This window comes from Microcaecilia unicolor, chromosome 3 (assembly GCF_901765095.1).
Source record: "Microcaecilia unicolor chromosome 3, aMicUni1.1, whole genome shotgun sequence".
Taxonomy (NCBI): domain Eukaryota; kingdom Metazoa; phylum Chordata; class Amphibia; order Gymnophiona; family Siphonopidae; genus Microcaecilia; species Microcaecilia unicolor.
This window is the reverse complement of record NC_044033.1, coordinates 206,493,394-206,511,729: the sequence shown is the minus strand read 5'-3', so window position 1 is coordinate 206,511,729 and position 18,336 is coordinate 206,493,394.

Genomic DNA, 18,336 nt, shown 5'->3' with positions numbered 1-18,336 from the left:
TGGGAAGAATTGTATTAATGAGGAGTAGGTGAAAGAGAAGGGAATGAGGCCAGGGATGGAGTGACACAGGAGATGTAGGGGGGAGAGGAAGACATGGAAAGTACTGGCAAGTGAAATATAGGTGGAGGACTGAAGAGAAAGAAGGTGAAATTTGAGGGGAGAGACAGAAAACAGAGAGAGAGGAAATATATCAGAGAGATATAGTGAGGGAATAGGAAATGATGAGTAACGTGCAGAAAGGACAAATGGACTGCACTTACTGGAAATAGAGCCGAAGACATACAGGTAAACAGAAAATAAGAAACTGGAAACAATATGCTTGGAAAAATAAAGTACCCAGGCAACAAAGGTAGAAAAAAAGTGTTTTATCTGAATTTATTTGGTGGAATACGTTAGCTTTGGGAAATGTGTATCATGGATGTCATTGTATTTTTTTTTTTTTCAGTACAAGAGGAAACGCATTTCTGTTTTTATTTTTCCTATGTTGTGGTACATACCGAGTTTGACTTCTTCGGTTTCCCAGTTTAGTTTTTGTCTTTATATTTCTAATGTGTGATCCCTTGTTCTGTATTTGGTGTGTGACCGAGGTGTAGTATTCTGTTGGCAAATAGTTTCTGTGTAGAATTCTGTAGCAGGCCCACTTGTTCTGTTGTACCAGTGGTAGGTGTATTGGTATTCTAGCGTCCTGCGTATTGTTTGTTGTGCTGCCTGTTCTTACCTAGGGTTCTTGTTGTTTAAATCATAGGAATCAGTGCTACTGTTCTATGGTAGATTGTCTACACGTATGCTGAGCTATTTAGCTACAACAGGTATTTTCTTGCCTCTGGAGGCTTACACTCTAAGTTTGTACAGGAGGTAATGGAGCAGCAGTGGAATCTGAACCCTGGCTTCTCTGGTTCTCAGCTCACTTCTCTAACTATTAGATTCATCTAATATAGATAATGACTATTCCAAACATGTTTTGTAACTCTGCAGTAAACCTGGTGGCCATTTGGCAACTTATCAAAAATGTGATAGCCAAATCATCTTATAGTTCCCAGTAACCACAGGATTTTGTGTTACAGTGCTGCTGAACATCACTGTTCACATGGCCAACAGGAAGATGCTGGACTAGAGAGCTTGGACTGACTGGGAGCCAAGTTTTAAAAGTACCTGCATATATTTACAGAATACTGTAAATACTATTCTGTTTAATAATTAGTATTATTGTGGTACAGTATATGGATGTTTTTGGCACATAATTCCCTGGAGTGTATTCAGTGTAAATACCTTCAGTAATAGAGATACTAGGGGGAAGTGACTAGTGCAGGTGCACCAGAGACACAGTGAAGGGGTCCTTCACTGCTGTGTTAAAAAGTGCCCTCACTGTCCCTTTGCTGCTGACATAGGTGCCGCCTTCAACCTAAGGATTTTCCTAGCCCTGCCCTGCCCCAGCCCCACTCTAGGCCCACCTCACTCCATCTTAGCCTCCCCAAACAACTGAATCACTGACCACACATATATGCCTATGAGGATTTTAACCCTTTCGTCTCTCCCGGCCCTTCAGACTTGCACTGGCGCTTATTTTACAAAAGTCTGCTCCCCCTAATGCCAAAACGTGGCTACGCCTCTGACACTAGGATGTCAATCTCTGCTTTATCGAGTCACAGGTGCAATTCCAATCCTTGACAGATGGAAGAAATAAGACATACACCACTTCCCTGGAAGGTATATTATATCAAAGGTATATCAAAGGTGGTCTCGAGCATCTTCCATACTCTATGGATGTTAAAAACGTTGTGTCCTTTCTTCCCAAGCTCCACACTTCATATTATCACCCAATCTCTGGTACTATCCAAATCTGATTATTGTAATGCCCAGGCCTCCTTCTCCTCTTTTCCTGATATCTCGGAGGAGGAAACCGCCCACCTTCTTTCCTCCTCGAAATGCACCACCTGTTCCTCTGATCCCATCCCCACCAACTTACTAAACACCATCTCTCCTACTGTCACCCCCCCCCCCCCTTCTGTCATATCCTCAACCTCTCTCTCTCCACTGCAACTGTCCCTGACACCTTCAAGAATGCTGTAGTCACACCACTCCTCAAAAAACCATCACTAGACCCTACCTGATCTTCCAACTACCGCCCCATCTCCCTCCTACCCTTCCTCTCCAAGATACTTGAACGCGCCGTTCACAGCCGCTGCCTTGATTTTCTCTCCTCTCATGCCATCCTCGATCCGCTTCAATCCAGTTTTCGCCCTCTACACTCGACAGAAACGGTACTCACTAAAGTCTGTAATGACCTGTTCCTTCCCAAATCCAAAGGTCACTACTCCATCCTCATCCTCCTTGACCTATCCGCCGCTTTTGACACTGTCAATCACAATTTACTTCTTGCTGCACTATCCTCATTTGGGTTCCAGGGCTCTGTCCTCTCCTGGTTCTCCATCTCTGGCCATCTTCAAATCTAAGCTAAAAGCCCACTTTTTTGATGCTGCTTTTAACTCCTAACCCTTATTAACTTGTTCAGAACCCTTATTTTATCATCCTCACCTTAATATTCCCTTATCTCTTGTTTGTCCTGTTTGTCTGTCCTAATTAGATTGTAAGCTCTGTCAAGCAGGGACTGTCTCTTCATGTTCAAGTGTACAGCGCTGTGTATGTCTAGTAGCGCTATAGAAATGATAAGTAGTAGTAGTAGTAGTAGTTAATGCTGGGTGGTCGAGAACAGGGGGGATTGGGATTGCCGGATATGCAGATGTACAATATGGCTTGTTTATTAAGGCATATTAAGGATTGGATCTTTGGTACAAGCTATTATACTCTGCTGGATATAGAAGCAGCACTTTTTGAGCCTTTTAGTACACAATCCCTACTACATTTGGAGAGACCTCAAATACCATGGAAATATCGGAAAAATATACTGTTGTATCCGCTGATGAAGGCGTGGTGGTTCCTAGTGGGTAGACTAGGTATAGGGAGTGGAGTAACGGAACTTCTAACTATTAGGGGGAACCCTATGTTTGCGGCAGGTATAGAAAACCCAATTTTTTGACGCTGGGAAGAACGGGGATTGACCTGTTTAGGGGATGTTCTGGGTGAGAATGGCAAGCTTAAGACACTGGAGCAGATGTTAGGTCCTGATAATATACAATGGGGAGATGTATATGCATTTTGGCAATTTAAGCATTTTATTCAGTCTTTGAATCAGCACCGCATTACTCAGCACTTAGGAACAAAGATAAAACACTTTTTTCGAGGGAATTTTAGAGACAAAATCGTCCATCTCAGGGTTGCACAAGGCACTGTGGGCGAAAACAGGTCACAAAAATCTCACACAATTAAAAGAACGTTGGGAAAAAGAAATTAACTTGGCCAAATGGGACATTATTGGGCAGTTGAAAGGGATATCAAGTATGATCAGTGGAGCTCAGTATAGGGAATGTGCCTTTCGCTTTATACATCGTGCTTACATGACCCAGGCTCAATTAGCAATGTTTGGGGGGATTCAGACAGCGATATGCAGGAGATGTGGGAGAACAGAAAATTCCTTTTATCATGGTTTTTGGAATTGTAGGAAAATTAAGGTGTTTTGGGGGAAAGTAACTAATTATCTGTCAAACGTGCTAGGCTATCAGATAGCAGGCACACCTTTACAGTTGTTGTTGAATCTTTCGGGATCGGTGGGGGGGGGGGGAATCTCACCCGGGGGTGCCCTAATACTTCGCAAATTTACTTTGCTGGCAAAGAAGTGTATCCTGCAACACTGGACAATGGACACTGGGCCAGAATATTGGCACTGGAGGAATTTAATCCATCAGTTGATGATGTGGGAGGCAAAAGAGGCTAAACGTGGACCCAAAAAGAAAATTGCATTCCTCAAAATTTGGGGGAAGTATATAGACTCGTTAACTCATAGAGGTAGAAGTTTAGTTTTGAATGCACTGTAGTGCTGAGATGAAGATACAATATTTATCAATATACATGAGCGAAGGGACGGGGGAGGGAGGGGGTGATCGGGGGGAGGGCTATAAGCTGGAATAAGGAGACGTGGAGGGGCATAATCGAACGGAAACGCCTATCTCCATGGGCGTTTATCTCCGAGAACGGGTCTGTGAAGGGGCGGGCCGAACCGTATTTTCGAAAAAATGGACATTTTTGAGCTGGGCGTTTGTTTTTTTTTTAGCGATAATGGAAACTAAAAATGCCCATCTCAAAAATGTCCTAATCCGAGCCATTTGATCATGGGAGGGGCCAGGATTCGTAGTACACTGGCCCCCCTGATATGCCAGGACACCAACTGGGCACCCTAGAGGTCAGTGGGGTGGACTTCAGAAAAAGCTCCCACATGCATAGCTCTCTTACCACGGGTGCTGAGCACCCAGCCCCCCTCCCCCAAAACCCACAAATGTACAACACTACCATAGCTCTTAGGGGTGAAGGGACACCTACATGTGGGTACAGTGGGTTTTGGAGGCCTCCCATTTACCAGCACAAGTGTTACAGGTGGGGGGGATGGGCCTGGGTCCACCTGGCTGAAGTGCACTGCGGTACCCACTAAAAGTGCTCCAGGGACCTGCATACACGCAGGCCTCTAGGACTGGTTGCTGCTGTATAACATTGGCACACCAGTTTACACCTGAAGACTAATCTCTCCGAAAACGTCCTTTGTTGGAATAAGTATGCTTACTCACAGTTAACTACAGATCAGAGGTTGTGCCCCACTGGCAACGAGTTTCCCTGGTACTGAAATTAGCAGTAGGTCAGAGCTGGCAGAATGCTGTACAATGCCCTCTTTCAGCCACATTTAAGGTAAGAACTAAGTTCTCTAACGTGGCTAACACATGATTGGGATCTAAAACTGGCTTACAAAAATGGCTACTACCTCATGGACTACCGAAAACAAAACTGGACACCCTCTGACCCAGTTAGCAGGGGGAAAAGCACCATGGGAGTACAGCCTACCAACTACCAACATCGTGAGCATTTGCCACAAGCTAGTGGAATTATGGAGCCCAATACCCTACACCCACCACAATGCATTGCTGATGTGATTCTGCAGTGCGCATAACAGAAAAGGTGTCAAACTCACCCGAGAGCCACATCAGAACCAGGGAAAGGCTGTCAGAGGATAGAACACATTCTGCTGTCATGGAGGTGGGTACGGCATTTGAGGCTGGCATAGAAGCTGGAAAAAAAGTTTTTAAAGTGGGTTTTTTTTGGTGGGAGGGGGGTTAGTGACCACTGGGGGAATCCAGGGAGGTCATCCCCGATTCCCTCCAGTGGTCATCTGGGCAGTTGGGGCACTTTTGGGGGACTTGTTCGTGAAAAAAAAGGGTCCAAAAAAAGTGACCCAAAATCACGGTAAAAACGCCTTTTTTTTTTTTTTCCGATTATCAGCTAAAGACGCTCATCTCTCCTCGGCTGATAACCATGCCCCAGTCCCGCCTCCGACACGCCCCCGTCAACTTTATTCGTTCCCGTGACGGATTGCAGTTGGAAACGCCCAAAATTGGCTTTCGGTTATACCGACTTGGGTACCCACGGGAGAAAGACGCCCATCTCCCGATTTGGATCGCAATATAGGCGTTTTTCTCTTTCGATTATAAGCAGGATAGTAGATACAGAATCAGAAGGGACAGAGACGGATGTCAGTTTGGTGAAGGTATTGTGTGATAATCAGATTAGTAAGAATTGTTTAATTTATAGGACTATTAAGTATCGATAGAGGAGGGTCTAAGAGTCCAGGCCTTCTTCCACTTAGGCTCTGATGGGTTTGCTGTTCTAATATTTGAATTTTGTTATTCTTGTCCTACACATATAATATATAGGTGGGATTCGGGTTTCCCAAGGGGGTGGAGGGAGTTGATGGAGTGGAAAATTGAACCACTTTCAAAGGCTTATGGTTGTAATGTTTTATTGCTTGTTCAATAAAAATTGTTTAAACATGACTTCCGGTGGAGCCGAAAAACAACATGGCCGCCGCGAGCCGAGCTCCGTGAGACCCCCGAACGAGGCCCCCAGGTCCGCGGAAGCGGGACCACCACCCAAAGAGGAAAACATAGGTGGAAATCAGCGGGAACTCGAGGCGGCGAACGGCAATATTTAAAAAGCGCCGACGGAGCAGAGAGAGAGGAAAGAGTGACCGCATCGTGGAGATCCTCAAGATGGCGGCCGCTGCCGCGATGAGCCGCTCAGGAAGAGAGCAATGAGAAGGAGGTAGGCGGAGAGCAGCAATAGCGAATTCCTGCGGTGGCCCTAATGTAGGGTGAAGGCAGGAGCTGTGAAAGCGGGAGAGAAAGGGAGTAAGATCCCCAAGTAAGCTGCCCCTCCCCCCCCCCCCCCCCGTCATAGTAGAGCAGGCCCAAAGCGGCAGCGGGGGAACCCTGCAGAAAATAGAAGGAGAAGGGATCGAGCTGTGGAGCAAGCGAGCAGGAGGAGAGGGGGAGAGAGCGATGTTCTGACACACAGGGCACTGGGGGAGAGGGAGAGCGGGAGTGAAAAGTGGAATTAAAGCTGCCGGGGGAAGAGCCCCTTCCCCCCCCCCACACACACACACCGGTTGAGCTACTGTTTTAAGTTGAGATACTAACTTTGGACTCTAGATAACAGGAGAATATTAAGCGGTTCCAGAGAGCTGGTGTGGTGGGAAGAATACAGAGAGTCAAGCACTACAATTGAATCAGCATCCACTACCTGAGGGGACAATATTCAAGGTGACACCGGAGGTGTATAAAGGTTCCTATCACGCAAGGGGCGATAAGAAACACAAGGAGCACAGCCATCAGGAGTACAGAGATTGTTTTTAATAACGTACGCCTGGCTGAAAGAGACATAAAGAATGCCACCAAAAAAGAGTTTGGATAAATTCAGATACGGAGCAGATCAGGCGGGGAAGGCGAAGCAGGAGGCAGCAGGACCTGTAAGGGACGCAGAAAAAATGGTTTCGATCCCCTCGGATTCCGAAGATGACATCCATAGAGAGACGGGGGAGAACTCTGAAGAAATCACCAAAGCTGATGTGGTGGCATGGTTCAAGGAGCTGAAGGCAGACCTGGAAGGATACCGAAAGGACATCCAGGGAACACTCAGAGAGATCAGGACGGAGATTAAAGACATGGGGATGCGGGTGGAAGAAATAGAGGAGAAGATGGAAACAGTACAGGTTGAAGCTCGGAGGAAACATGTAGAGTCCCAGAAATCGGCATTACAGATCCAGCAGTTAAAAGATCAGGTGGAGGACCTGGAAAATAGGTCCCGCCGAAATAACCTGCGGTTTAAAGGAATACCAGAACTGGACATTTTCAGCAATTGTGAGGCGGTGATCCAGGAACTGTGTCAATACGTCTTAAACCCGGAGGGTGAAGCAGGGCAGAAGACCATTAGTTTACAAAGAGTACACCGTAGTGCGGGCCCTCAACGAGGAACAACCCCGAGAGATATTATAGCCTGTTTTTTGGATTTTCCTATCAAAGAAAGGATTTTGACAAAGGCCAGGCAACAGAAGGTGATTAATTGGAAAAATTACAAAATAGGAATATATCAGGACTTGGCAGGAATAACGCTGCAGCGTCGAAGAGCAATGGGAGAAGTGACTAGTTACATGAGAACTAATGGGATTAGATATCGCTGGCTCTTCCCCTTTGCAATTTGGATTACAGTTGAGGGAAAGTCACGAAAAGTGAAGACACCTACAGAAGCATGGGAGACGCTGAGAATGTTGGGATGTAAGGGATTACCAGCTCGGGAGAAACAGCTGCCGGAGAATGAGGAGCCAAGAGCAGATTCGGCATGGCAGATGGTGACCAACAGAGGGAAGAAATCTGACAAAGGCGCCTCCTGAAACTATAAGGGACAATGAGAGAAGACAGACTGGAGATGTATGATATGATCTATGTGTGGGGTAAACGTTTGGGGGTGGGATGACTCGGGGGGGGGGGGGGAGGCGAGATATGTATTCATTTAGTTAAAAGAGAGGGGGGTGGTATGGGGGCCCGGGGGGTAAGAACGGAGCGATCTTTCTAATTGTCGGACGAAGAAAGGTCCGGAGAAAGGAAAGGAAAGGGAGGGAGGGAGGGAATCAGGGGAAGGAGGGGAGGGAAGACAGGGGAACCAGGGGGGTATTTTGGGAGGGAGGGGGGGGATGGGGAAAGGAATGAGGTTAGGATCCTGGAATGTCAATGGGCTCAATAACCCAGGGAAAAGAGCAAGGGTAATGAAGGAACTAAACAGGTTGCGATGGGAGGTGGTGATGCTACAGGAGACTCACTTGAGACCCAGGGATTGCTATCTGCTCAGAGGAAAAAGGTATAAAGAGGTAGTGACGCACCAAGCTACAGGGGGGAGGAGGGTGGGGGGAGTGGCCATATTGATAGGACAGACAAGCGGGATAACAACAGAAAAGGAATTTAAAGATACAACAGGGAGATGCGTGGCCTTAAGGGGTCGGATACAGGGAAGGGAGATAACTTTGATCAACATCTACGCCCCCAACACGGGACATGGAGAGTTTTTCCAGAATCTGTGGGACGAGATCCAAGGATTCATAAGGGGACAGGTGATAATGGGAGGGGATCTCAATATAGCCCCAGATGCACGGCTGGACCACTCGGGGGGTGGAGGATATCAATCAAGCTCGGGAAGAAAGGCACTTCAGAGATTCTTGCGACAGTTGGAATTGGTGGATAGTTGGAGGTTGACACATGGCATACAGCGGGGATACACCTTTTACTCCCATGCAGCTAACTCCTATACAAGAATAGACGGGTTGTGGGTGCACCGCAACGGGGTACAGATGATAACAGAGGCAGAAATAGAATCTATACACATCTCTGATCATGCGCCTATATGGCTTAGTTTGCAGGGATGGGGCTACGGGAAGAGAAACACGATCTGGAAATTGAATGAATCTCTTTTGGGGGAGGAGCAGGTGAGGGAGGAGGTGCAGGCCACTATGCAGGAATATTGGAAAATCAATGATACAGGGGAAGTGAAGGATGGGACCTTGTGGGATGCAATGAAGGTAGTGGTGAGGGAGTATTGATCAAATGGGGGGCGAGGAAGAAAAGAGAGAGGGGGCAGGCGATGATGTTGTTAAGAAGGAGAATGAATAAATTAGAAAAGACCCACCAGAGAAATCCCTCCGCAAAGGTATGGGCTGAACTTAAAAAGATCAGGGGGGAGATGGACCGGGCACAGATGGAGGAGATTGAATATATGAGAACGCGCATGCGCCAGCAGTACTTTGAATTTGCTAACAAATCAAGTGCAATGCTGGCCAGATGTTTGAGGGCTAGGAGGGGCAAATCAACAATACAGAAAATAAAAGACGAGAAGGGAGGGTGGCGGTATACCGATAAGGATATTGAAGAAGAATTCTTAAAGTACTATAAGGAACTGTATACTGCACCGGAAGGGGAACAGCGGGAGGATATAGTTCGGTACTTAAATCAGGTCCCACTGCGTAAATTAAGCGAGGAGGAGAGTAAAAGGATGGGGGAGCCTATAGGACTAGGAGAAATACAGAGGGTTATTAAAAACCTTCCCAATGGAAAGGCCCCAGGGCTAGATGGCTATACGGCCCGATTTTATAAATATTTTGAGAGCCTGGTAAGCCCTATGCTAATGAGGGTGGGAAATGGAGTTCTAGAGGGCGAGGAGCTTCCAGGTTCCATGATGGAGGCGGGAGTAGTGGTCATACCCAAACCGGGAAAAGATCAGACTAGGTGCGGGTCCTACAGACCCATATCCCTAATAAATGTAGATGCTAAAATTATTGCTAAAGTGTTAGCAAATAGGTTGAATAGATTGTTACCGAAACTGATCCATATGGATCAAGCGGGATTTATCCCAGGGAGGCAAGTGGGGGATAATATTAGGAGGACGCTGCATTTGTTATGGGAAGCTCAAAAAATGGAAGGGGGAATGGCAATATTATCAATGGACGCGGAAAAGGCGTTTGATAGGGTAAACTGGGGGTTTTTGAGGGAGGTGCTGGATAGGATGGGGCTGGGAGGAAACTTTAGTTTATGGATTGAAGCTTTATATAGGAGCCCGAGAGCCAGTTTGAATATCAATGGGGGGTATTCTGCCTTTTTCCCAATAAGTAGGGGGACTAGACAAGGGTGCCCGCTGTCCCCACTTTTGTTTGCCTTATACATAGAGCCGTTAGCAGAAAAGATACGAGTGCATCCGGAGCTGAAAGGGATGAGGAGAGGGGAGAGAGAACACCGTATAGCGTTATTTGCGGACGATATGTTATTGTATGTGAAGGACCCGGGGGAGAAGCTATCGGTGATTCAAGGGATCTTTGAAGAGTATGGTAGATATGCTGGGTTGAAAATAAACATGGAAAAAAGCGAGATCATGGGAATATCACTACATAAAGAGGAAGAATCAATGGTGAGGGAGAGGTATGAATTTAAATGGACACCACATAAACTTAGATATTTGGGGATACAGATACCAGGGAACTTAAATAGAGTATTTCAACTTAATTACGGCCGTTTGCAGGAGCAGATTAGGAATGATTTGATGAGATGGAAAAATAAAAGGCTCTCCTGGTGTGGGAGAATGGCGGTGATTAAAATGAATGTGCTCCCGCGTATATTGTTCTTATTTCAAGCGCTGCCTGTAGCAGTACCGAAGCCATTTCTTAGGAGATTGCAAAGTTCCTTAATGAAGTTTATATGGGAAAATAAGAAACCGCGACTGGCGCAGAGAATTTTATGGGGTGAAGTGGGGAGGGGAGGGAGAGCAGTCCCAAATCTGGAGTGGTATTACTGGGGAGGTCAAATGAGGATGATCTTAGATTGGGAAAGGGGGATAAAGAAACCGGCGGTACAGGTGGAACAGTCATACTGGCCACAAAGAAGCCTGAGATCACTACTGTGGACAACGGATTCTATAGGGAAAGGGCAGCAGGGAGACAAGAGTCCATATCTATTGCACCTATTAGAATTGTGGGGGAGAATAAGGAAATGGTGGGGGTGGACGGAAGGAGTATCGTCTATGGCATCTATAAGGTGGGAACCCAAGTTTCGGGCGGGCAGGGAAAATGCAGCATTTGCAAGATGGGAGCAGAAGGGAGTGGTGAAATTTAGGGACGTTCTGCATGGGAGTGGAATGATGAGTTTAGAAGAGGTGACAGCCCGATATGGGATCCCGGAGGCAGAGAGATTTGCATATATGCAATTAAAACACTTTATGGATAAAGAGGGGTGGAAGAAGGGACACCCCAGGGATAAGGAAAGTTTAGAGAATCTGTGGATAGTACTGGGGAGAGTCCCAAAACCCATATCGGTTATATACAGATTTCTCCAAGGGGCTGAGGATAAAAAATACCCATTTCAGGAAGCTTGGGAGAGGGATCTGAAATACCAATTTACAGAGAGGGAATGGGAAAATATATGTGGGGAAGTACAAAAAGCCTCGGTTTGTGCGCTAATACAGGAGAACGCATACAAGGTTCTTACAAGATGGTACTATACCCCAGAGAGGCTAAACAAGATGTATGCAGGAGCATCGGACATGTGTTGGAGATGCAAAAGCCAGAAAGGCACATTTCTACATGTGTGGTGGACATGTGGGAGGGTGGTACCGTTTTGGGAGGCGGTAATGAGAGCGCTGGCCCGCACGATGGGAATATCCTTGGTGTGTGGGCCGCGACAATGCTTATTAGGAATGTATAATGAGCGAGAAGAGTGGGAGGAGAGTAAATTGATGCGGTGGGGACTGGCAGCGGCTAAGTGCCTCCTCGCGCGCTGCTGGAAATCTGTAGACCCCCCGAAAATAGAGGATTGGAAGATCAAGGTGAGACTTTTGTGGCATATGGAACTCTTAACAGTATACAGAAGGGAGGGTGAGCTTCGAAGAAAAAGGGGATGGGCAAGACTGCAACAATGATTGAGGGATTATAAGGGGACGAGGACACATTCCAGGGAGAGGGGATAGGTAGGAAGGGGGGGAGGGATTGACTCAGGACAAATGGACTGACGGGGGGGGGGGGGGGGAGGTGAGGGGGGTAGATAGGGGGGTAAAGTGGGTTTCACCTAGTGTTAGTTAAGGAGCAAAAATAAAGATGGAAATAGTATAGAGTGGAAAATGGATGGGAGGAATGGTAATAAAAGAATGGAGTGAAAATAGTAAGAGGTGTTAAAGTGATTATAAAATTAAAAAAAAAAAAAAACTAGCGAGATAGCCAATATAGTAGGAAGATGTAAAGAAATGGATCCATATGAGGTGAATACTCGTTGGACTGTTTACACAAATGTTTCAAAGGGTTTTCAAAGGTTGTAAAATAAAATAAGAACTTGAAGTATAAATAAAAAAAAAAAAAAAAAACAGTACAACCTAAGAGAAGTGACCAATGCATCCTTAGATGGGTCTCTGGGGGGGGGGGGGGGGGGGGGGAAGAGAAAGGGGAAAAAAAAAAAAAAAAAAACATAAAAGTTGAATTCTTGAGTGATGTGATTCTCTGAGTATCGACACAGAAAAGAAACTTATTGCCATCGCAAAGTCCATCTAATCTGCACTGTGACATCCCATAAATATTTGAAGGGATGTGATAGGAAGTTAAATAGTTTTTCAGGGTTGACGGAGAGGGAGGGGGGTTGGGAGGGATAGAGAAAAGATGGGGGGCATGATTGGTCCCACCACCACCTGTGACAGACAGGCGGAAAGTAAAATTGGGGACAATATAGAGAGGAACAAGGTTGGAGGGTATTGTATTTTGAGATGTGAGCAATTAACAAGATGTGTCAATGTAAGTTATATAAGTTAATTGGACAGTCAAGATGTTGAGACTTTGAGAAGAAATGGAAACATAAGTGGATATATACTGTATGGTCTTATTGTTACAAGTGTTTAAAGATATTTCAAAAGACTTAATAAAAAATTTAAAGTAAAAAAAAAAAAAAATTGTTTAAACATAAAGTTAAGGCTCCATCTACTCCTTATATATATATTTTTTGCCAAAAATTCATAAAAATTTGGACTGCCCTCCGGGCAGACCTGTTGTATCTACAATGAAATCTTTGTTAGAACCCTTGTCGAGATTCGTGGATTTTTTTTCTCCAACCAATGGTAAAGAACATTAAATCCTTTATTAAAGACTAGCCGTTGAGCCTGTAAAAACGAGCTAGTAAAGGAAGGGGGGGTTGAAAGGGCCCCCCCCCGGATAGGCCGCCGCTGCTGCCCCTCCCCCCCAGAGTCGCCGCAGCCCCCCCCCCCCCCGAGTCCCCTCCGCCACCCCTCCACCCGGGCCGGGTACCTGGCTTCACTATTCAAACCGCCGGAACGCAGCACACAGCTCATCTGAGCTGCCGTTGGCCTTCCTTCTTCTCTGCGTGTGTTCCACCCTCGTGTGATGTAACGTCGGCGAGGGCGGGACACAGGCAGGTAAGGAAGGCCAACGGCAGCTCAGATGAGCTGTGTGCTGCGTTCCGGCGGTTTGAATAGTGAAGCCAGGTACCCGGGCCAGGTGGAGGGTGGGTGGCGGCGGCGGCGACTCTGGGTGGGTGGGGGGAGCAGTAGTGGCAACCATGGGGGGGGGAGCGGTGGCGACGGTGGTTCCCTCACTCGCAGGTGCGCAGGTTCTCTCTCTGTCACGCCCCCGTCATCACGTATTGACGCGGGGCGGGACAGAGAGGGTCTCTACTGCGCATTTGCGAGTGAGTATGCCTCTTGCCATTTATATGTTTGATTCTTCTCGTATGTTGTGTCTTCTGAATAGCTTGAGAGATGTTCCGAAGGATGTGTGGTTTGTCACACTCGGTGTCACTGCATTATATACAAAAATACCCCAAAAGGAAACTTTGTTAACTAAAGAGAAAGCATTATTAGAAAGACAACCTTAATCTCGGATCTCTACTGCTTTTTTTGATGGAATTAGCCACATTAGTGATAAAAAAAAATTGTTTTTGGTATGATGGGATATTTTACCAGCAAATTCATAGAGTGGCAATGGGTGCGACGTTAGCCCCCTCAGTGGCCACCCTGTATATGGCTTCCTTTGAAGATCAATTTGTCTACCCGTCCACCCAGTTTGCATCTGTAAAAATATGGAAACACTTTCTGGATGATATTTTTTTTATTTGGACTAGTTCAAAGGAATTGTTGACTTAATTCATTAACCAGTTAAATATTTCATTAACCAGTTAAATATTCTAGATTTGAATTTGAAATCTACAGTAACTCTCCATCAAACGTTTCTTGATTTTTTTTGGACATTCATATTTAAAAAAACAGATGACAAAATATCTACTGCTTTATATCGAAAAATTACTGATCGTAACAATTATCTGCACTTTGACAGATTCACCCATATCATTTGAGAAGTAATTTACCCAATGGACAATTTTTACGTTTAAGGAGGCTACGCTCTTCTATAGCTGATTTTAAATTTCAAGCGGATCTATTGACATTGAGATTTTTAGAGCAGGGATACACTCCAGCTATTATACGAAAAGCGTACCTGAGAACACGATTTGCCCAACGGGAATTACTATTAACTTACAAGAATCGGGAAGATGAAGACAAGCTGGTATGTGTGTTACCGTATTCTTCTTTTATCTAAATACATTGTGCATTCATTTATGACTCACCGGATCAAATCTTTGAAAATAAACCTATTATGGCTTTTTCAAGAGCTAAAAATATTGGTGATTTATCTAAAAAGAGAAAGCACACTGCAAAGACAGTGAAGTCTCCTCAACATACCAACTGTCCTGGGGAACTGAGTTCGATTCCCACTTCAGGCACAGGCAGCTCCTTGTGATTCTGGGCAAGTCACTTAACCCTCCATTGCCCCAGGTACAAATAAGTACCTGTATATAATATGTAAGCCGCATTGAGCCTGCTATGATTGGGAAAGCGCAGGGTACAAATGTAACAAAAAAAAAACAGTGGACATTGTCAATGGTGTTCCCTGTCCTGGATCCACAGGCTATGTATTAAAATCTTATGATGTTTCTGATTGTTCCACTTCAATGGTGATATATATCATACAATGTTCATGCAATAAAATCTATGTTGGAAATTGGAAGAAGTAAATGCGCTCTGAAAATACACCTTAATGAACATAAATCACGGATCAAGACAGGTAAATTGAGGGCTCCATTAATACAACATTGGATTCAATGTAAGCATCAAATTTCAGATATCCGTTGGCAGATTATTGATCTTGTCATAGAGGGGTGGGAGGGAGGTAATTTAGAAAAATTACTTCATTATAGAGAGCAGTATTGGATTTTTAATTTGAAAGCTGTCACCCCTGGGGGGAAGTGACGTCACCGAGCTAAGATAGCTGCCTGAGCGAAGAGCTCCAGCTGTCCCACAATCGAAAGCAATAATTAAAGCGGCTAACCTCGAGATAAACCAAAATCTACATTTGCAATAAGTAGCAGAACACCGTGGGAGCAAACCGAGCATGGCAACACGCATGCCAAAGCAGTCACTGGCGGGCTTTGCATACGCGGGCTCAAGCGCATCGACTCCGCAGACTGCCGCAATGGAAAAAAATATGGCGGAGGAGCTAGCAGCCGAGATGCTGGCGCCACAACAGGCGATACAGTGATCCCAGTTACTTTTTACCCCAGAAGAATCCACAGAGAAGGAAATGAACCGATGTTAGAGATCCGTGAGTGTTTGAAAGAAATCACAGGAGAACTAAAAGCAATACGCTCCGATCTAAATACACTAGGAGTGGATCTGCGTGGAGATATTGGAGCCCTGGGGCAACATGTAGCAGAGACAGAGGAACGTCTTCATGAGCAAATGGAGATGCTACAAGCCCTAACGGAGCAAAACGGGGACGATAGAAAAAATCTCCAAGAAGTGTGGGATAAAATAGAGGACATGGAAAACAGGAGCAGGCACCATAACATTAGGTTCCGCGGCATCCCAGAGACTCCCCTATATGCAAACTGTGAACTGACTGTACAACAGGTGGCAAGCGCTGTTCTGAAGGAAATACAAATAAATACAGAACCAGCAAAGATTGAAATAGAACGGGCGCATCGAACCCTGAGGACAACCAGAAATAATCAACCAAGAGATATGATAACATGTTTTGTGGACTTTAATGCAAGCAGTGCGAGAACGCCCGGATTTTAAGTGGGACACGCACCGCATCCAACTCTATCAAGATCTGGCACTCTCCATAGTACGACATTGGGCGGAGCTGCGCCCAATTACACAATATCACAACACACAAAATATCCAATATAGATGGAGCCATCCATTTGCGCTGCGGTTCTACAAGAAGGGTAAGCTCCACCAGATAAGAGGGGCCGCGGAGGCAGCGTTGATTTTTCCAGAACAAGCCCTGAGCAGCATGGCCACGCCAATGCAGAAGACAGGGCCAGGGCACGTGGAACGGCCCAGATAGCAGCGAGTGATGGCGGATAAAGGGAGACTGCAGCGCTAGCAATCAGACACCGCATTGAGGTGGGGAGAACAGGCAACAACATAAGAACTTACAGGCTAGCCCAGGACAGCAGGATATATTAACCTTGGTGGAAAATAAACACCAAGTGGAAAAATGGATATGTCAGAAGACTTAAAGTCAAGGAATGAGAGGTAGTAAATGGACTAAGCTAACAAAAATACAATATTGGCAGCTGTTATAAGTTAAAGTGTTAATGTTGTGCAAGGTTTAAAGTTAAAATGTATAAAGACAAGCAATAGCATAGCACTATATGACAGAGCTCACAGTTTAGCGTTGGGACACGGGACTGTCACATACACCCCTGAAACTCCTGACCTTGAGATGGAGGGTGAAATTTGGAAAGGGGAAGGGAAGGAGGGGGGGGGGAAAGGAAGGAGGAATGTCCAGATGATAGCAAGACAAGATAGAATATGGTTTCCTGGTATCAAGAAACACGGGGATCTTAAGCTGGGAGATAGCATAGACGTCACCAGTGGGAAAAATGGGTACTATTGACTTGCTCATCATTAATGTGAAAGGGCTTAACTCACCTGCAAAAAGACAACTCCTGCTCAAGGAGATGTTACGCTTAGGGGCGGATATTATATTTGCCCAAGAGACACACCTGTTGCCTAAACATGAAACAGTCTGTATGCATGGGCAATATAAGGATATATACTTTGCATCAAACCACATTGAAAAGAAAAAAAAAGGGGTTATGATAGCATTGACACGGAGGTATCCCTGGCAGGTACAATGAATAGTGAGAGATAGGGGAGGACACTATATATTGCTGACCATATGTTTGGGGACAGAAACTTTCACCTTGTTAAATATCTATGCCCCTAATGAGAATCAAGGCTCCTTCTATGAAGAGATATCAGAGCTATTAGCAAAACATATTGAACGGGAACTAGTGATCGAAGGGGATTTTAATCTAACTCCACATCCCTTGATGGATAATTCAACGTAGGGGGTACGCTATGCCCGAACAGATCGGGCAAAACTGCATAAGTTTATATTTAAATCATTTTTTATTGGCAGAAACAGAATTACAACAGTTCCCAATGAAAAAACAAGAGCATTATTCCAACCGTTGATCTAAGATCACTAGACATTTCCCCCCCCCTTCCTCTCCCCCCTCCCCCCCCCTCTATTACCCACCCCGCAACAATACTAGAATTCCAACACTTTATTGCCCAACTTAGTATACACTAAATGTGAAACATTACATTACCCAACATGGTAAGAACATCAAACAAGCTCGTTAAACTAATCTTATCCAAACACAAATGCATTAAACCAGGCATCAAGCTTTAGCCGTTTATTCCCTCCCCCACCCTCCATCCACCCCCTCTCTACCCACCTCCTCCCGCTCCAAAGTATGGCTCAGCAATTTAATATGTGGCTTTTTCCCTTATGTGGTAGGGTATTCCACATGGGTTCCCATCTGGCCTTGAATCGAAGACCAGGAACACTATCCCATTGACGAAATCCACATCTGTCCACCCTCATTTGCTGTATCATTTGAATTCTCCACATTTGAAGAGAGGGGCACAACGGGGAGAGCCAGGCCCTCAAAATGGTAGCGATGCCAAAAAAGATGGCCATTCCCAGAAATCCCTTAAAACCCACCGGAGGATCCGAGGTAAACCTAAACTGGTGAAAAAGAAGTAGCGGGTCATACACCAACGAACAATCCCACTGCATAAGTTTATAAGTAAATGGCAGATGATAGATTTATGGAGACATTATAACCTGATATCTCGCAGTTATACATATTATTCGGCAGTACATGCATCATACTCACGAATAGATATCTGATTGGGAGGACAAGCCTTGGTGCAGAGGGTGCAAAATATACAAATACAGAATAGAACATGGTCCGATCATGCCCCTCTCACATTAAAGTTAAAATGTGTAGCAAC